Source organism: Bufo bufo, chromosome 3, assembly GCF_905171765.1.
Source record: "Bufo bufo chromosome 3, aBufBuf1.1, whole genome shotgun sequence".
Taxonomy (NCBI): Eukaryota; Metazoa; Chordata; class Amphibia; order Anura; family Bufonidae; genus Bufo; species Bufo bufo.
Genome location: NC_053391.1, coordinates 94,303,736 through 94,322,119, shown reverse-complemented (window position 1 = coordinate 94,322,119; position 18,384 = coordinate 94,303,736).

Below are 18,384 nucleotides of genomic sequence, written 5' to 3'. Positions count from 1 at the left end.
TGCCCTCCCTCCCCCTCCTAATTAAAATCTCCCCCCTATCATTGGTGGCAGCGGAGTGTACCGATCGGAGTCCCAGTTTAATCGCTGGGGCTCCGATCGGTAACCATGGCAACCAGGACGCTACTGCAGTCCCGGTTGCCATGGTTACTTAGCAATTTGTAGAACCATTATACTTACCTGTGAGCTGTGATGTCTGCGTCCGGCCTGGAGCTCCTCCTACTGGTAAGTGACGTCCGGCCGGGAGCTCCTCCTACTGGTAAGTGACATACTGTCGGTTGAAAAAGCTTTTATGCAGACGGATCTTCGGATCCGTCTGTATAAAAACTAACCTACGGCCACGGATCACGGACACGGATGCCAATCTTGTGTGCATCCGTGTTCTTTCACGGACCCATCGACTTGAATGGGTCCGTGAACCGTTGGCCGTGAAAAAAATAGGACAGGTCATATTTTTTTCACGGCCAGGAAACACAGATCACGGATGCGGCTGCAAAACGGTGCATTTTCCGATTTTTCCACGGACCCATTGAAAGTCAACGGGTCCGCGAAAAAAAACGGAAAACGGCACAACGGCCACGGGTGCACACAACGGTCGTGTGCAGGAGGCCTTAGGCATTGGCATAGTGTGGTTTGTTAAGGAATGGCCTTCTACAGACAGGGTTTATTAGAATACACCTTTTTTTCAAATATTCCCTGTATACTGTCCTCACTAGGAGGTCATTATGCTGAGTAAAGTATTAAAAAGCATCTGTTACATGATCAACCCTATTAAAGGGATTCTGTCACCTCATTTTAGCTTATAGAGCTGCGGACATGCACAGCTAGATCGCCGCTAGCATGTCCGCAATATACCTGTCCCATAAAGCGGTGTCCTTTTATTGTGCTTAAAAAATTATTTTAGAGATATGTAAATGAGCCTGGTAAGGTGCCCAAGGGGCTGTACTAACCTTCTTCGTACCCAGCCACGCCCCCCTGTGAAGGAGCCCAGCACCGCCTGAGTCCTCCGAATCTCCTCCTTTCTTCACAGTTAGATTGTCATAATCTCGTGATGCGCGAGCTCATGCACAGTGCCCGTATAGTGTTCCTTCACTGTGCTGGCATCAGCCTCTGGGATCTAACTGTGAAGAAAGGAGGAGATTCGGAGGACGCAGGCAGTGCTGGGCTCCTTCACAGGGGGGGCGTGACTGGGCACGAAGAAGGTTAGTACAGCCCCTTGGGCACCTTACCAGGCTCATTTACATATCTCTAAAATAATTTTTTACGCTCAATAAAAGGACACTGATTTATGGGACAGGTATATTGCGGACATGCTAGCGGCGATCTAGTCGTGCATGTCCGCATCTCTATAAGCTAAAACGAGGTGACAGAATCCCTTTAAAGGGCTTCTGTCACCCCACTAAAGTGTTTTGTTTTTTTTGGGCTAGTTAAATTAGTTATATTGCGATATATGAAAATATAATGGTGTTACTTACTTTGATCCAGCAGTTTCTTCCAAAAACGAAGTTTTATAATATGTAAATTAGGTCTCTACCAGCAAGTAGGGCGGCTACTTGCTGGTAGCTGCTGCAGAAAACCGCCCCCTCGTCGTGTTGATTGACAGGGCCAGCCGGGATCTCCTCCTCCGGCCAGCCCTGTCGGCATTTCAAAAATCGTGCGCCTGTGTTCATTCGGTGCAGGCGCTCTGAGATGAGGAGGCTCGCCTCCTCAGAACTCCCTCAGTGCGCCTGCGCCGATGACATCACCGAAATAGAAGACGTCATCGGCGCAGGCGCACTGAGGGAGTTCTGAGGAGGTGAGCCTCCTCATCTCAGAGCGCCTGCACCGAATGAACACAGGCGCGCGATTTTTGAAATGCCGACAGGGCTGGCCGGAGGAGGAGATCCCGGCTGGCCCTGTCAATCAACACGACGAGGAGGCGGTTTTCTGCAGCAGCTACCAGCAAGTAGCCGCCCTACTTGCTGGTAGAGACCTAATTTACATATTATAAAACTTCGTTTTTGGAAGAAACTGCTGGATCAAAGTAAGTAACACAATTATATTTTCATATATCGCAATATAACTAATTTAACTAGCCCAAAAAAAAAAAAACACTTTAGTGGGGTGACAGAAGCCCTTTAAATCAGGCATAAAGTCTATTAGAGTTGCTCGTGGTGACTAAAATTAGCCCTATTTCTCTGCAGTTGGCATTACCATTGCAGATAAATTCTTATTTGTAGTTATATCTAGGTCCGACCCCTGAGCTGCTTTAGAGAAGGTGAGCATGTGAAGAAATGAGACGTGAGCCGATAAAGCCTGGTCTGAGGTTTGAATGATGGCAGGGAGTGACTGAATTATAGGGAACTAGTCTAGGGTCTGAATTTTGGGATCTGAAATAATGTTGGGGTCTAGTCTCCAGTAAAGGGGTTATCTGGGCTGTATAAAAATTGCAACCATATCAAATAGCATCTGAGATCACTGCTGTGGGCAATTCCCCTCCCTTACAGAGCATCTGTTACAATGATCAACCCTATTAAACCAGACATACTGCCTGGTAGGATTCATCATGGTGACTAAAAGAAGGCTTTTCTTTCTGTAATCTGTATTGTTGCAAATAATTTTATTAATATGTAAATGTGGTGCTTGGAGCACCAAAGGGCTGGTCTAGCCACTCGGAGCACTGTTTCATTTTCACCTCTCCCTGTTGACGTTCCTCCTTCCAGGGAGATTGACTGGGTCAGGCATCCTTACTGCCCGGATGCCTGTCACTGAAACCTCGTGCGTGCAATGGCGCAGTGAAGATCTCATGTGGTTGTCCCCGCACTGAGATATTCACTGTCCATGCACCCATAGTACTGCTGCCAACGCATGTGTGAGGTTTGAGGGCCAGGCAGCAGAGCAGTGATACTGAACAGCCCTGTCAATCTCACTGGGAGGAGTAGCAACAGGGAGAGGAGAAGATAAAGCAGTGCTCCGAGGAAGTAGACCATGCCCTTGTTGCTTTGATCACCTAATTTGTGTATAACTAAAAATAAAAAAATGGTAATACCAATTGCAGAGAGAAGGGCCTAGGTTCAGTCACCATAATCAACCCTAGCAGGCACTATACCTAGTTTAATAGATTTGATCATGGTGACAGATGCTCTTTAAGGGAGGGGAATTGCCCACATTAGTGATCCCAGATGATTTTTGCAGATATGGTTGCAATTATTTTTTTTATATAGCCCAGACAACCTCTTTACTAGAGATTAGATCCTAACATTATTCCAGATCCCCATAATTCAGACACAGACCCCATAATACAGTCACCACCTGCCCTTATTCAAACCCCAGACCAGTATCTGCTCAAGTCTCCCCACTCTCACCTTCTGTTAAGCAGCTCAGGGGACTGCCCCACAACAGGTTCTGCCCACCTCTAGGATGGTTTGTGCAATAGTTCCTGGAGCCAAAAAGCAGCCAGAGCTGCAGAAGAAAAGCAAGAAGCAAGGAGAGGAGTGTGATCTTGGCTGTTATCTACTAGATTAATGCAATAGATGACAGCCAATTTAAATGAAAAAAACTAAATTGGTTGTTTATTTTGGGTAAGGAAGGAGCAATGCCTGTATTACCTCCCTATATCCACCCCTGCGTTAGCATGATATGGTCCTATATCCACCCCTGCGTTAGCATGATATGGTCCTATATCCACCCCTGCGTTAGCATGATATGGTCCTATATCCACCCCTGCGTTAGCATGATATGGACTGGGACAAAAATGTATAAGGATTGTCTTTAAAAAATAGGGACTATCTCAGCAAATTGGGGAATGTTGGCAATTGCATAAACCAATGGAAAGATTTGTTATAGATGTTATAAATGTTAAAAATTATTTATCAAAAGTACTGCAGGATTTGTATGGACAAGTGCAGTGAAAGTGTGGATGTGACAACCCGCCTGTGCCGTGCATGTCCTTGAACACTACAGAGGACAAGCTAGGATACATTCTTTTCTATTTACAGGCACGTTCTGAATGATTCACGCTGCATGGAGTCTTCAGGTGTCCTGTTTATCAGAAGGTAGAGTTCTTTCAGGAAGCATGGGACATGACATAATGAAAACATAGAAAAGAATGTTATATTTCCACCCTGTCCGTGCCTATGAATCACTCTTTTATCTGCATATTTTCATAATACAATCACATAATAATTAAAGATAGAATTGTGAAATTAAATATATTTTCTGTAATATATATGTGTCCATGTACTGTAGTTTCAGGTTTTTCAAGTTTATGATGTTAATTATGTGGAAATATTGGCTGAATTTCAAGAAGAAACTTTTTTTCAATCAATAACATACAGCATGGAGCAGGCTCGGTCTGGCCCACAGGGGTACAGGTGAATCCTCCGGGGGGCCTCTGAGCAAGGTGGGCCCCTAGTTTCCCACCCCCTGCATAAGTGGCACATAACACAGTAGACTTACTGCACTACATACATATATTCAATGTACAGCACCTCAACCAGCCTATGTTCATATAAAAAACTTGATAGATTATTAAAGAAACTCCCTAGTTTATTATTTATTATAGACGGGATCAGAGCTGAGATGACTTCTAGGTATAGAGGAAAGCTGCCAGTGTCCTCCTCTCCCCAGGACCAACATTCTCAAAGTTGCTGCAGGGACCCCCATATTCAATCATCTGGTAACATCTTGCTTCTGTGTGAGCGGGTAATATTTGAATATATCCATACGGTGGCCCTAGGCACCCCAGTCTGTCACTGGCATGGAGGTTACTTTCTAAGGGGGTTTTCTCACCTGGGACATTTGGCATATTAATAAGAAATGGTGTAATAGCATAATAGTCTGTGTCAAGAACAGGGCCCAGAAATAACTGGAGAGCAAACCGTGCATTCACACAGCCACCCCTCCATTCACTGCTATGGAACCTCCTAAAATAGCTGAGCACTGTAGCTATTTCTCATAGCTGTGAATAGAGATGTGTCTGGAATTAGTGGTTTGCTCTCCATATACTGGTAATGGACTTCCAAAAATGGTCAAGTCCATTAGTGCTCTCCATTTATGATGGGGCCCTATTGTTGAGATAGGAGCGGAATCTCGGAGGTGGAACTCGCATCCATCAGACACGTATGGCATATCCTATTTATATCCTAGACGGGACAACCCCTTTAGTCCTCTCCGCAATTTTTGCAAAACAAATCACTGTCGCAAAGTTGCATGTTGGATCCATTCCTGTTTCTTTAAGGTGCTACTTCTCCATTTGCCTCTTAAAACCAGATGTTACCTTTTTTTGGCTGTGAATCTGTGGAATAGTCTAACCCAGGAGGTGGTCAAAGCAGGAACAATTCATGGTTTTCTAAAAAGGATTAGACGAGTCCATATAACAGAGTAACATGAATACATATGGAAATGTTTTCCACTCCACATTCCCTTCCATCCCTTGGTTAAACTCAGGGGCAGACTGGGAATTTAAAGTGGGCCTGGAAAGAAACCTAGGTGGGTCTACATTGAAATAAGGTGGGGGCAACGCAAGTAGACGGAGCCAGTAATACCATAGTGCAGCAGTCAATATAGCACAAGAGCCATAAACAGAACACTGAGTAAAACAGAACAGTAGCCGGTGCAAGTGTATTGGACCCTAATCATGGAGGGGACAAAATACCAGCAATAGGGCAATATTCATGAATGTAAGTGTAATGACCGGCGTCACGCACAGCCAATATATCTGGCAACCAGAGAAGTGTGAGAGGGGAATATAAGGAGGTTTGGGAGTGCTGGACAAGGAACAGCTGAGGAGAAGGAGCTACGGATCCCTGAGTGAGCCAAAAGGGTTTGCAAAGCAAACCCAGAAAGCTACAATAAGGAAACAACCCTATCTTACATAGAGCGTGCAGCCAACCGCTGCGACCTCCTGACCCCGGGTACAACGGAGTCAGGCGTGGCTCTTGACACCCTCGTGACAGTACCCCCCTCTCTACGAGGGGCCTCCGGACACTCAGGACCAGGTCTCTCAGAATGAGAGGCATGAAAAACCCGAACTAGCCTGTCTGCGTTTACCTCAGACGCAGGAACCCACATTCTTTCCTCGGGACCGTAACCTCTCCAATGCACCAGATATTGAAGAGAGCGGCGGACCCGACGAGAATTAATAATTTTGGATATCTGAAATTCTAGATTACCATCCACGACAACAGGAGGGGGTGGCAGCGGTGACGGTTCTAGAGGTGGAACATATTTTTTGAGTAACGACTTATGAAAGACATTATGGATTTTAAAAGTCTGAGGTAACTCCAGGCGAAAAGCCACGGGGTTGATGATGGCTACAATTTTGTAAGGACCAATAAACCTAGGACCCAGTTTCCAAGAGGGAACCTTCAATTTGATATTCCTAGTAGACAACCACACATAGTCATTCACTCCTAGGTCCGGACCTGGCGACCGTCTCTTATCAGCCATGCATTTGTATTTACCTCCCATATTTTTCAAGTTAGCTTGCACCTTCTGCCATACCGATGAAAGAGATGACGAAAACCGTTCCTCTTCGGGAACCCCAGAAGACCCCCCCTCTTTGAAAGTACAGAATTGGGGATGAAAACCATATGCACCAAGAAATGGTGACTTGCCAGTGGATTCCTGACGACGATTATTTATGGCAAACTCAGCTAACGGTAAATATGATGACCACAACTCTTGGTTTTCAGACACAAAACATCTTAGATATGTCTCCAGGTTTTGGTTGGTACGCTCAGTCTGTCCATTCGACTGAGGATGGAAAGCTGAGGAAAAGGACAAGTGTACCCCCAAACGGGAACAAAAAGCTTTCCAAAATTTAGAAATAAACTGGGTTCCCCGATCCGAAACAACATCGGAGGGGACCCCGTGAAGCTTCACGATCTCACTGACGAATACCTGAGCAAGAGTTTTAGCATTAGGTAGTGCGGGTAACGCAATGAAGTGTACCATTTTGCTAAACCTGTCCACTACTACCAAAATAACTGTTTTACCCGCAGACAAAGGTAAGTCAGTGATAAAATCCATTGACAGATGTGTCCATGGTCTATTGGGAATGACGAGTGGTAATAGAGACCCTGCAGGACGTGTATGTGAAACTTTTGCGCGTGCACAGGTAGAACAAGAAGACACAAAATCCAATACATCCTGACGCAACCTTGGCCACCAAAAACGACGAGACAATAGCTCCAAGGTTGCTTTACTACCCGGGTGCCCAGCAAGTGCCGAATTATGATGTTCCTTTAATAATTCGAAACATAGGTTCAACGGTACAAACAATTTCTCTGAGGGGCAAGAGACCGGGGCGTCCCCCTGGGCCTCTAACACCTTCCCCTCCAGAACAGAGTGTACCACAGAAAGAACCACTCCTCTTTGAAGAATGGGCACCGGATCACTCACATTACCCCCTCCAGGGAAACAACGAGATAGTGCATCAGCCTTAGTATTCTTTGCCCCAGGACGATAGGTAATCACAAAGTTAAACCTGGTAAAAAATAGCGACCACCTAGCCTGTCTAGGGGTGAGACGCTTAGCTGATTCGAGGTACAGAAGATTTTTGTGGTCCGTAAACACAGTGACGGGGTGGACTGCCCCCACTCCTCAAACGCAAGTTTAATAGCTAACAGTTCCTTATTGCCAATATCGTAGTTCTTTTCTGCTGCAGATAGTTTTTTAAAAAAGAAAGCACAAGGACGCCATTTGCCAGGAGACGGACCCTGAGACAGCACAGCCCCCACTCCCACCTCTGATGCATCGACTTCACAATAAAAGGCTGAGAGACATCAGGTTGGACTAGTACAGGTGCTGAGGTAAACCTCTCTTTTAGAGAGGAAAAAGCAACTTTAGCGGCGTCAGACCATTTAGAAAAATCAGTCCCCTTCCTAGTTATGTCAGTAAGGGGTTTTACAATAAGTGAATAATTTTTAATGAATTTCCTATAGAAATTTGCGAAGCCCAAGAACCGTTGTAGTGCTTTGAGGTTCTCAGGAAGATCCCAATCCAAAATTGCCTGGACCTTCCTAGGATCCATACGGAAACCTGAAGCAGATAAAAAATAACCTAGGAATTGTATCTCCTGAACGGCGAAGACACATTTTTCAATTTTAGCATATAATTTATTCGTCCGTAGGACCTGCAGTACTTGTCTGACATGCACCTCATGTGTTCTCAGATCAGACGAATAAATTAAAATATCATCTAGGTATATTACCACAAACCTGCCGATTAGATGACTAAAAATGTCATTAACGAAATGTTGAAAGACGGCAGGAGCATTGGTCAGACCGAAAGGCATAACTAGATTTTCATAATGCCCCTCAGGGGTGTTAAAAGCTGTCTTCCACTCATCCCCCTCCTTAATACGAATCAGATTGTAGGCCCCCCTAAGATCAAGTTTGGAGAACCACCTAGCACCCGCAATCTGGTTAAACAGGTCAGGAATGAGAGGAAGAGGGTATGGGTCTCGGATGGTTATCCGATTTAATTCGCGAAAATCTAGGCAAGGACGCAGGCCCCCACCTTTCTTTTTAACGAAGAAAAACCCTGCAGCCACGGGTGAAGAAGAGGGTCTGATGTGTCCCTTAGCCAAACTCTCGGAGATATAATCTTTCATGGCTTGTCTCTCTGGACCTGAAAGATTATATAACCTGGTCTTGGGTAATTTTGCGCCGGGAATAAGGTTAACCGGGCAATCATAAGGACGATGAGGTGGTAACTTCTGACAACCCTTTTCAGAAAAAACGTCCTCAAAATCCGAAATAAATGTAGGTAGGGTAGTTATGGAGGCGACTAAGCAATTGCTATTTAAGCAATTTTCTCTGCACTGCTCACTCCACTCCAATATCTCCCTGGCCTGCCAATCCACCACTGGATTGTGCGTTACCAACCAGGGAAGACCCAGCACTACCGGAGTGGGAAGCCCCTCCAGAACAAAACATGAAAGCATCTCGTTATGGTGGTCCCCTACCCGAAGGTGTAAATTATGAACAATGTGGGTGAGGTTTCTCTGAGACAGAGGAGCAGAATCAATAGCAAATATGGGAATAGGTCTCTGTAGCGTACTGAGAGACAAACCCTTAGTGCGGGCAAAATGGGCATCTATCAAATTTACCCCTGCTCCACTGTCTAGAAAGAAAGAAATAGTATCTGTCTTATCACCAAAAACAATAACCGCTGGCAACACAAATTGCGATGTACGTATGGAGGAAACGTATACCCCCCGGCTGACATCCTCCACACAGCCTGGGGTTAGTAGTTTTCCGACGTTCTTTTGTTTCTGAGGAAAGAAGGACAGACATTAATGAAATGACCCCTCTCCCCACAAAAAAAACAAACCCCACGCCTACAGCGAGCCACAGGAGGACGAACCTGACGAGTAGTTCCTCCTAGCTGCATAGGCTCGTCTAAGTCCGTACAGACTAACTGCTGCTTGGGAGGGGTTACCAATGGCTCCGGTTTTTTCAACCTGTCCCTAAGGCGTCTATCTATTCGGATAGAAAGGGACATAACCGCATCAAGGGAAAAGGGGGTCTCATATAATGCAAGCGCATCCTTAACCCTTTCGGATAACCCAGAGCAGAACTGACTCCTGAGAGCCGGGTCGTTCCATTGGGTATCCGTAGACCACCTACGGAATTCAGAGCAATACTCCTCTACCGGCCGCTCTCCTTGTAAGAGTCTCCGTAATCTTGATTCAGCCAGTGCGACTCGGTCAGGGTCGTCATATATGAGACCCAAGGCCCCGAAAAACTCATCCACTGACCGAAGCGCCTGGGAATCAGTAGGTAAAGAGAACGCCCAGGACTGCGGGTCCCCCTGCAGCAGGGAAATAACAACCCCCACCCGCTGTTCTTCATTACCAGAGGAGTAAGGGCGCAGTTTAAAGTATAATTTACAGGCCTCACGGAATGTCAAAAACTTGTCCCTTCCCCCAGAAAATCTGTCAGGGAGAGGGACCTTGGGTTCCGCAACAACCTGGTTACCAGTAGCAACCGCTGGGCTTGCGTCTGTTGTATTTGCTGCTGTTGCTGGAGGACCGACGCCTTCAATCCTGCCACCTCACAAGACAGGCCATGAAATTGTTTGGACAGAGCAGCAATTTGATCCATACTGGATTCTAAGTAGGTAAAAAAAAAATATATATTTTTTTTTACCTACACAAAAATAAGGGCCAGATATAATGTAATGACTGGCGTCACGCACAGGGAGGGAAAAGGGAAAGCCCTGCCCAAGGGAGAGGGTAAGGTGGTGACCCCTGACTCACCTTGCAGCTGGCACCTGACTGCCCTGACGTCCCTAGACGGGTTCCTCACCCGTGCGGCGATCACGTGCCTAAACCCTGGCTTTCCCTGAAATGAGCCCTAGATAGTGAACTGGCCGGTGGGATCGCTAGTCCGCACCACTGAACTAAGAAGGAAACACCAGGGAGAGGACAGACAACACAGACAAACACATACACCCAGGTGGGCGACCACAGCAGTCCACAAAGGTCCAACAGGGATCCGGAGGGTAGCGTTTCTGGATCAACAACCAGAGAACGCAGTAACACAGCTCCAGAGGGTCAGAATAGATGTCCAGGCAGGAAGCTCTATATCTGGCAACCAGAGAAGTGTGAGAGGGGAATATAAGGAGGTTTGGGAGTGCTGGACAAGGAACAGCTGAGGAGAAAGAGCTAGGGATCCCTGAGTGAGCCAAAAGGGTTTGCAAAGAAAACCCAGAAAGCTACAATAAGGAAACAACCCTATCTTACATAGAGCGTTCAGTCAACCGCTGCGACCTCCTGACCCCGGGTACAACGGAGTCAGGCGTGGCTCTTGACACCCTCGTGACAGTAAGTTAACCAAATGAAATAGAGGATAAAAGAAAATTGGGAAGAGAGGAAAGAAGAGGTCTTGGGGGAGGAGGAGTAAGGAAAGGGTAAAAGATTGATTCCCAAAGGGATTCTCAAGTCTGAAGGTTCCAAAACTTTGATAAACTATGGCTATCTGCCAGTTGTTAAAGGAATTAGGCCTGTTTGAAGAGGCAATTGAAAACCAGGACATTATTCTCCTCCCATAGTCCTTTTCAGCTTGATGCCAGACACGGGATACAGCACCCCAAACTGAATTTAAAAAATGTATAGTCAAACTGTTAGAATGGTTTATTTCAATCATTCATTGGCATCATGTAGAGGCATTTGTTGAACTTCTCATAAAGTGCAGTGCGATTTAATTTCTATATAGTACTGCCCTTAAAAAATAACAGCGGAGTTTTGATTGGTTGCTATAAGCAGACATTTTTTTTCCTTTTGACACTTTCATAAATCTGCCCTTTCCCTCTTTTTTTGTATTGTATTGCTATTGCTCATTCTTGTAGTCAACAACACTCAACATCAATCTGTCAATATGTTGTTTTCATGCTTGATATTGGTTGGATGTTGCTTACGGTATCTATTTCTGCATGAATTCAACCATTGTTATGTCACTGATCATCTTAAGGTTTGTCGAGTACAGGAAAAACAAGATCTTGTCTCACCATGCCGCATCAATGGGATCTCAAAACAGCATCTTGTTTACATAAAGGTTTTTTTGGGTTACATTCCCAACCCGTTTAAGACTTGGACCAAGTCCTTTATCAGATATACAACACTATACAATCAAGGTACAGAGAGGTGCTTTCTACATATACAGTATTTAATAATACTAATTACTTGGATGGGACAGCTGCTACATATTAGACTGAGCTATCTTCTTTCAGCTCCGTCCACTGTATAATTTCCGGTGTCGGCAGCTGCCCAAAATAGCTGATCAGTGTGTGTGTGAGGTATTGGACACCCACTGATCTGACATTGATGACCCATCCTGAGGTTAGGCCATGAATGTCTAATTATCCCCAAAAAATTATTTAAGGAAAATACAACTAAATTAGAGGTTAGCATACTTGAGCCTCTTGCATAAGACTATACTAGACAATACTAAATTCTACAGTTAAACTAGACAGCAGCCATGTTTTTCTAATTCTGCGCAACCCCTTTAACCTCCTAACAGTGACATTAAATTGGAATGCCAACTGGCACGGACCCTGCACTTTGACTTTAAGAGAAGTCAGGGCCAGGCGTGAACCCGTTTACACTGCCTGGTCCTGTCAATCAAAGTGCAGAAAGAGTGGCAGTTACAGAGAGAGCAGAACCTGTAGGTGTAATGGCAACGCCCCCGTTGCTCCTAGAGGCTCATTTGCCTATAATAAAACATCATTTTTCTCAGCACTGCGGGCACATATGAACATGGGACCAACACAGATGTCTTCAGCTGCCAAGTGCACATGTAACAGGTCAGCCAGTGTCATAGGGACAAATCTGCTGACAGATGCCCTTTAATACTGTTTTGTTGCCATTTAATCATGGTCAGACTGGCTCACCAGAGGACCCTCTAGTCGGCCCAGGCTCTGACACAACAATGGAGTCCAAAGGTCCAGCAGAGGACAACCCTGTTTGGAGATGACTTTGTGGTTTAGATAAATGTGGAATTTGCTGTACCTTCTGCAGTGCAAGGGGTGAAATCTGCAGTGACATCTGCAGCATAAATTGACACGCTATGGATTTAAAATCCACACCACATCTCAAGTTGTGTGCGGATACCATTGTAAAAATTTTCGAAGCTTGTCAATGAGATTGTTTTTGTTTTTTTTGTAATTTATTAAAATCTCACCTGCTGTGCTGCTACTGTAAATGCTGTGGGTTTTCTGTAGCAGAACTGCATGGCCGCACCTAGCCCTTCTAGACCTCTCACTGTGCATCAGCGGAGTCGGACCACTACTCTTCATATTTGTACGGTATACAGGTTTCATGGTGCACCCCATCTTTCATGCTATTGTTTTGTTGCTTTTCATTTTGTGCATCAACAATGTATTATCTGATGAGTATCACAGTAGACAGAATAAAAAAAAAAAAGTCTTCTATATGAGCAAATATGAGCTGCGAACCATCGACCCTACAAATTAGGGGACAAATAAAGGAACTCTAAGAAGCAGAAAATGCTAATCCAGATCTGCTGCCAGTACTGTCCTATTTTCATTAAACCATTAATGACTGGACTATTTTAGGGGTAGTACCAGAGCGGGCACTCCCATTTCTACACCCTGCTAATATCTCTAATGGCTAACAAATAATGTCATCTGTGTGCTTGATTCCAGGTTCTTTGATATTTTGCCTTAATAACATTGCTACCTGTATGTAACTTATGTATTGTATTACAGGAAACGTGCCTGGTTATCCAGCAGGTGGCAGTGTATCTGGCAGAGACAGATGTTTAGATAGAATGGAATTTGCCATTCCATTCTCCCCCCTGTTGGGCAGAAGCGGGCTAGTCCTGCTTCCTACCAAGGGAGAGGTTGCATGAAGCTATAGTGGAGTCTACATTTGAAAGCAGTGAGGGGAATGACGCCCCTCCTGCAGCAGGAGTCTACCAAGAGAAGCAGCTCATAGATCCCCTTGACTCCTTATAGTTTGCAGACAAAGTATTACGAGGCGGCCTACAGCCAAAGGCAAGCCACTCAAAGGTACCAGAACTGTCATAGAGTCCAGCTACCAGACCAAAGCCAGAGTCTATCACAGCAGAGAAAGATAAAGCAAGGTATCCAAGTTTGCCTGCCAATTTACCCCAAAACCTGCTGGAGCCAGAGAAAGACGAAATATTGTCTAGATGCAAGTTTATTCAAGTAAACCTTTTGAACTTTTACCAAGTCTGGACTCTTACTCGACCAACTATTACTCTTCCCTTTATTGCTATGGAGCCTAACCCTGAAGAGCGACGGTATCCAGGTAGGAGCACTGTGACACACACAAAACTAATAAGGCTGCATCATCACTCGGCATTCCTAAAAACCTGGGACACAATCGGCCCTGGGGGTGGCACGTTGTATAGGCCTTGAGGACCAAGTAAATATGCAAAATAACAGAACTCCTGCTATGGCTTTCTTTCACCTTGTGTAACATGCAGTAAAAATAACATAGTAACTACTGTATGTGTTTTTTGTTTTCATTTTTGTTATTTTTGCACAATAAAAACATGTTTTATAGAAAGAAAGTTATTCTTGTCAAAACTTTTTTATTTTCTTGTCAACAAAACCTTTTTTTTGTGGGATAGGTTGTAGTTTTATTGGTTAATTTTAGGGGGGTATATAATTTATCAGCTGTATTTGATACTAGTATTAGGCTAAGCTGCTATTTATTTTCTTTAAAAAAAAAAAGACAAACTTTATGAATGAAAACTTTAAAACTACAGTAGTTGCTAAGATAAATCAGGTGCGAACAAGAAAAGTAACCCCAAGAGTATGTATTGTGGAAATTAATTTTTAGGTGCTAATTCAATATAATATACAAGCCTACATATAACTACATAAAATACACCTTGACCCAGTTCCTTGTATGATATAATGCGCAAAACAAAATATGTTCCGTGTATCGTATCGTTTTTGGCAGGCTCTCTCTCTGATTCAGATGCAGTGCACGCCAATCTCATTGGGTGTGGAGGAAGCCTACTTTTTCAGAAAATCTCTCTTCTTCATTTTTAGGTCACCACTAGATATTCTAATCTTAAATTTTTATCGCAAATATCGGCACTTAGAAAATTTGCGAAGATTTAGAATATAGTGCTATATCTTCATAATCGCGAGTATTCTAGATTTCATCTACCCTCACTGCTTCTTGCTTGTGGGCCAATGAGAAGGCTGCAATATCTTTGTCTGAGCTTAGCAACATCCCTAGCAACCAATAGGAAAGTTGCCTACCCCTTACTATATAAGAACCTCCCCAGCAGCCATTTCCTGCAGTTTTTTGCAGTTCTGAGAGAGAGAGAGCAGTGACATTGCTGTGCTCTGCGCTTTGCTGACTCATCTGGATCCTTATTCAATTACATTAGATAGTTAGCTCATATATATATATATATATATATATAATACAGATAGTCAGTAATATCTACTCAGACCTGATAAAATGTGAAGTTGCATGTATTGCGCCAAAAAATATGCGCATCATTAGTGCCGATTTGCGCAATCGCGAATATATTGGACCACTTTATCTGCATATAAGGCTATTGTTCTGCCATGCATGCGAAATGTAATAAAAAACAGTGCTGTAATGTAAAATTACTTACAGTGATCAGGAGTTCTTCCTCACAGTCACGAAAGTTGCTGCCAACCATTTTCTCCAGTCTCAGGAAACTTCTAGCAGCTTTAAGAATGTAGCAAAAGTGAGCCACACCTGTATTGCGCGCGCAATACGGACATATTACATTGCCGATTTTCGCAATCAAGAAAATAATGACTGGAGATCATAATTCTAGAATTTGCGAAATGATATAAAGCCAAAAATTAGCGAAATATCGCGAAAAATGACTAGTCACCACATGGGAGTCCACTAACCACAAATATGGTTTATGTTTTCTATTAAATGATAAAGTATTACAACTCTTAACAGCATGAGCCTTAAAGGCTGCAGACATAATGGCATTGCATCAATTATGTAAATTAAATAAAAATTCAACTTGTTCTTATTAAAACTTTTCCTGTGTTTTGTCTTCTGCAGCTTGCATGTATTCCAGTGCATAGCAGGAGGCCATTTTGTTCTTTATCTGTTAGGCTTTCTGAGGGATAAATTGCTGAATTATGATCATGGTAGGGAGGAGACGGGTGGGGCACCTAAAAGTTGCAGTGGTGGTAGGGAAGCCAGGGGATGACCACCCTGGCATGGGCACAGTGGAGGGGCGTGGCAAAGTCAAGTGGGCAGTGACTCTGTGGCAGGAAAAGGGTGATACATTAGGTTCGTGTGTGTGGGTCGGTGGTGGGGGTGGGAACAACATTAACCGCTTTACGTCCGCCCATAGGATATAAACGTCCTATGGGTGGACGTCTATTTCTGAAAGCACGTTTTAGAACGTCCTTTCAGAAATAGCAGCTGCACGCTAATCGTGCAGCTGCTGATCGGGTTGCCCGCTGTCAGTGACAGCAGGGCAACCCTAAGACAAGGCAGGGACAGTGCCCAGGTGTCCCTGCCTTCCGGATCGCTGCAGACACAGCGCTCACCGAGCGCTGTGTATGCAGAGAAGGAAGCGCTGTGCGCCTCCTGTTCTGGCCCGGCAGTCATGTGACCGCCGGGACCGGAGAGTGCAGGGGCTGTGTGAGGTCTCTCAGAGACCTCGATCAGCCCTGCTCTGAGGCTGTACAGCGCTGGATTGCTGCTGTACAGCCTCTCTAGGGGTGCATTTGTCCTGTAACTGGGGCTACTATGTCAGCCCCAGTTACAGGAGAAATCAACAGTGAAAAAAAGTGAAGTAAATGTCCCCCAGAGGTCTTGTATGACCTTATGGGGGCCGAAAAGTGTAAAATAAAAAAAATAAAAAAAATAAAAATAAAAGGTTGAAAATAAAAAAATTAAAAAAAGTTTCACATGTAAAAAATAAAAATCCCCAAGTAAGAAACGAAAAAAAAAAGTTAAAAATAGAAAAAATAAAAAAAGTATACATATTAGGTATTGCCGCGTCCGTAAAAACCAGCTCTATAAAAATATCACATGACCTAACCCCTCGGGTGAACACCGTAAAAAAAGGTGCAACACCAAGTGATCAAAAATGCGTATGTCCCACAAAATAGTACCAATAAAACCGTCACCTCATCCCGCAAAAAATGAGCCTCTACATAAGAAAATCTCTCAAAAAATAAAAAAACTATAGCTCTTAGAACATGGAGACACTAAAACATCATTTTTTTGGTTTCAAAAATGCTATTATTGTGTTAAAGTGAAACAAATAAAAAAAGTATACATATTAGGTATTGCCGCGTCCGTAAAAACCAGCTCTATAAAAATATCACATGACCTAACCCCTCGGGTGAACACCGTAAAAAAAAAAAAAAAAAACTGTGTCAAAACAAGCAATTTTTGTCACCTTGCATCACAAAAGGTTCAACACCAAGTGATCAAAAACGCGTATGTCCCACAAAATAGTACCAATTAAACCGTCACCTCATCCCGCAAAAAATGAGCCCCTACATAAGAAAATCTCTCAAAAAATAAAAAAAACTATAGCTCTCAGAACATGGACACATTAAAACATAATTTTTTTGTTTCAAAAATGCTATTATTGTGTAAAACTTTAATAAATGAGAAAAAGTATACATATTAGGTATCGCCACGTCCGTAACAATCTGCTCTATAAAAATGTCACTTGACTGAACCCCTTAGGTGAACGCTGTAAAAATAAATAAATAGAAACTGTGCTAAAACAACCAATTTTTTGGTCACCTTGCCCCATAAAGTGTTATAATGAATGATCAAAAAATCATATGTACCCAAAAATAGTACTAATAAAACTGGCACCTTATCCCCTAGTTTCCAAAATGGGGTCACTTCTTGGGAGTTTCTACTGTAAGTGTGCATCAGGGGGCTTCAAATGGGACATGGCATCTAAAAACCATGTGGAGTTCCTTTCCTTCTGCGCCCTGCCGTGTGCCCATACAGCAGTTTATGACCACATGTGGGGTGTTTCTGTAAACCGCAGAATCTGGGTAAAAAATATTGAGTTTTGTTTGGCTGTTAACCATCGATGTGTTAAAGAAAAAAATTGATTAAAATGGAAAATCTGCCAAAAAAGTGAAATTTAAAAATTTGATCTCCATTTTCCTTTAATTCTTGTGGAACGCCTAAAGGGTTAACAAAGTTTGTAAAATCGGTTTTAAATACCTTGAGGGGTGTAGTTTCTACAATGGGGTCATTTATGGGGGTATCCACTATGTAGGCCCCACAAAGTGACTCCAGACCTGAACTGGTCCTTAAAAAGTGGGTTTTGGCAATTTTCTAAAAAAATTTGAAGAATTGCTTCTAAACTTCTAAGCCTTCTAACTTCCTAAAAAAATAAAATGACATTTCCAAAATGATGCCAACATAAAGTAGACATATGGGGAATGTTAAATAATAAACATTTTATGAGGTATCACTTTCTGTTTTAAAAGCAGAGAAATTGAAATTTCGAAAATTGCGAATTTTTCCAATTTTTGGGTAAATTTGGGATTTTTTCATAAATAAAGGTGAAATATTTTGACTCAAATTTATGATTATCATGAAGTACAATGTGTCACGAGAAAACAATCTCTGAATGACTTGGATAAATAAAGGCGTTCCAAAGTTATTACCACATAAAGTGAGATATGTCAGTTTTGCAAAATTTGGCCTGGTCAGGAAGGGGGCAAATGGCCCAGATGGCAGGTGGTTAAAAAAAGATTGCACTGAAGCTGTTGCCTGTACAGCATGCAGCAACTCACCAAGATGCAGTGCTATTTGCGGCTTCTGGCTCCTGCCAGCTCTAGAATCTCCAACCACCGTGGCACACATGTATGAAGTCTCTGCCCTATCCTCACATGCAGCAACTATGTCAC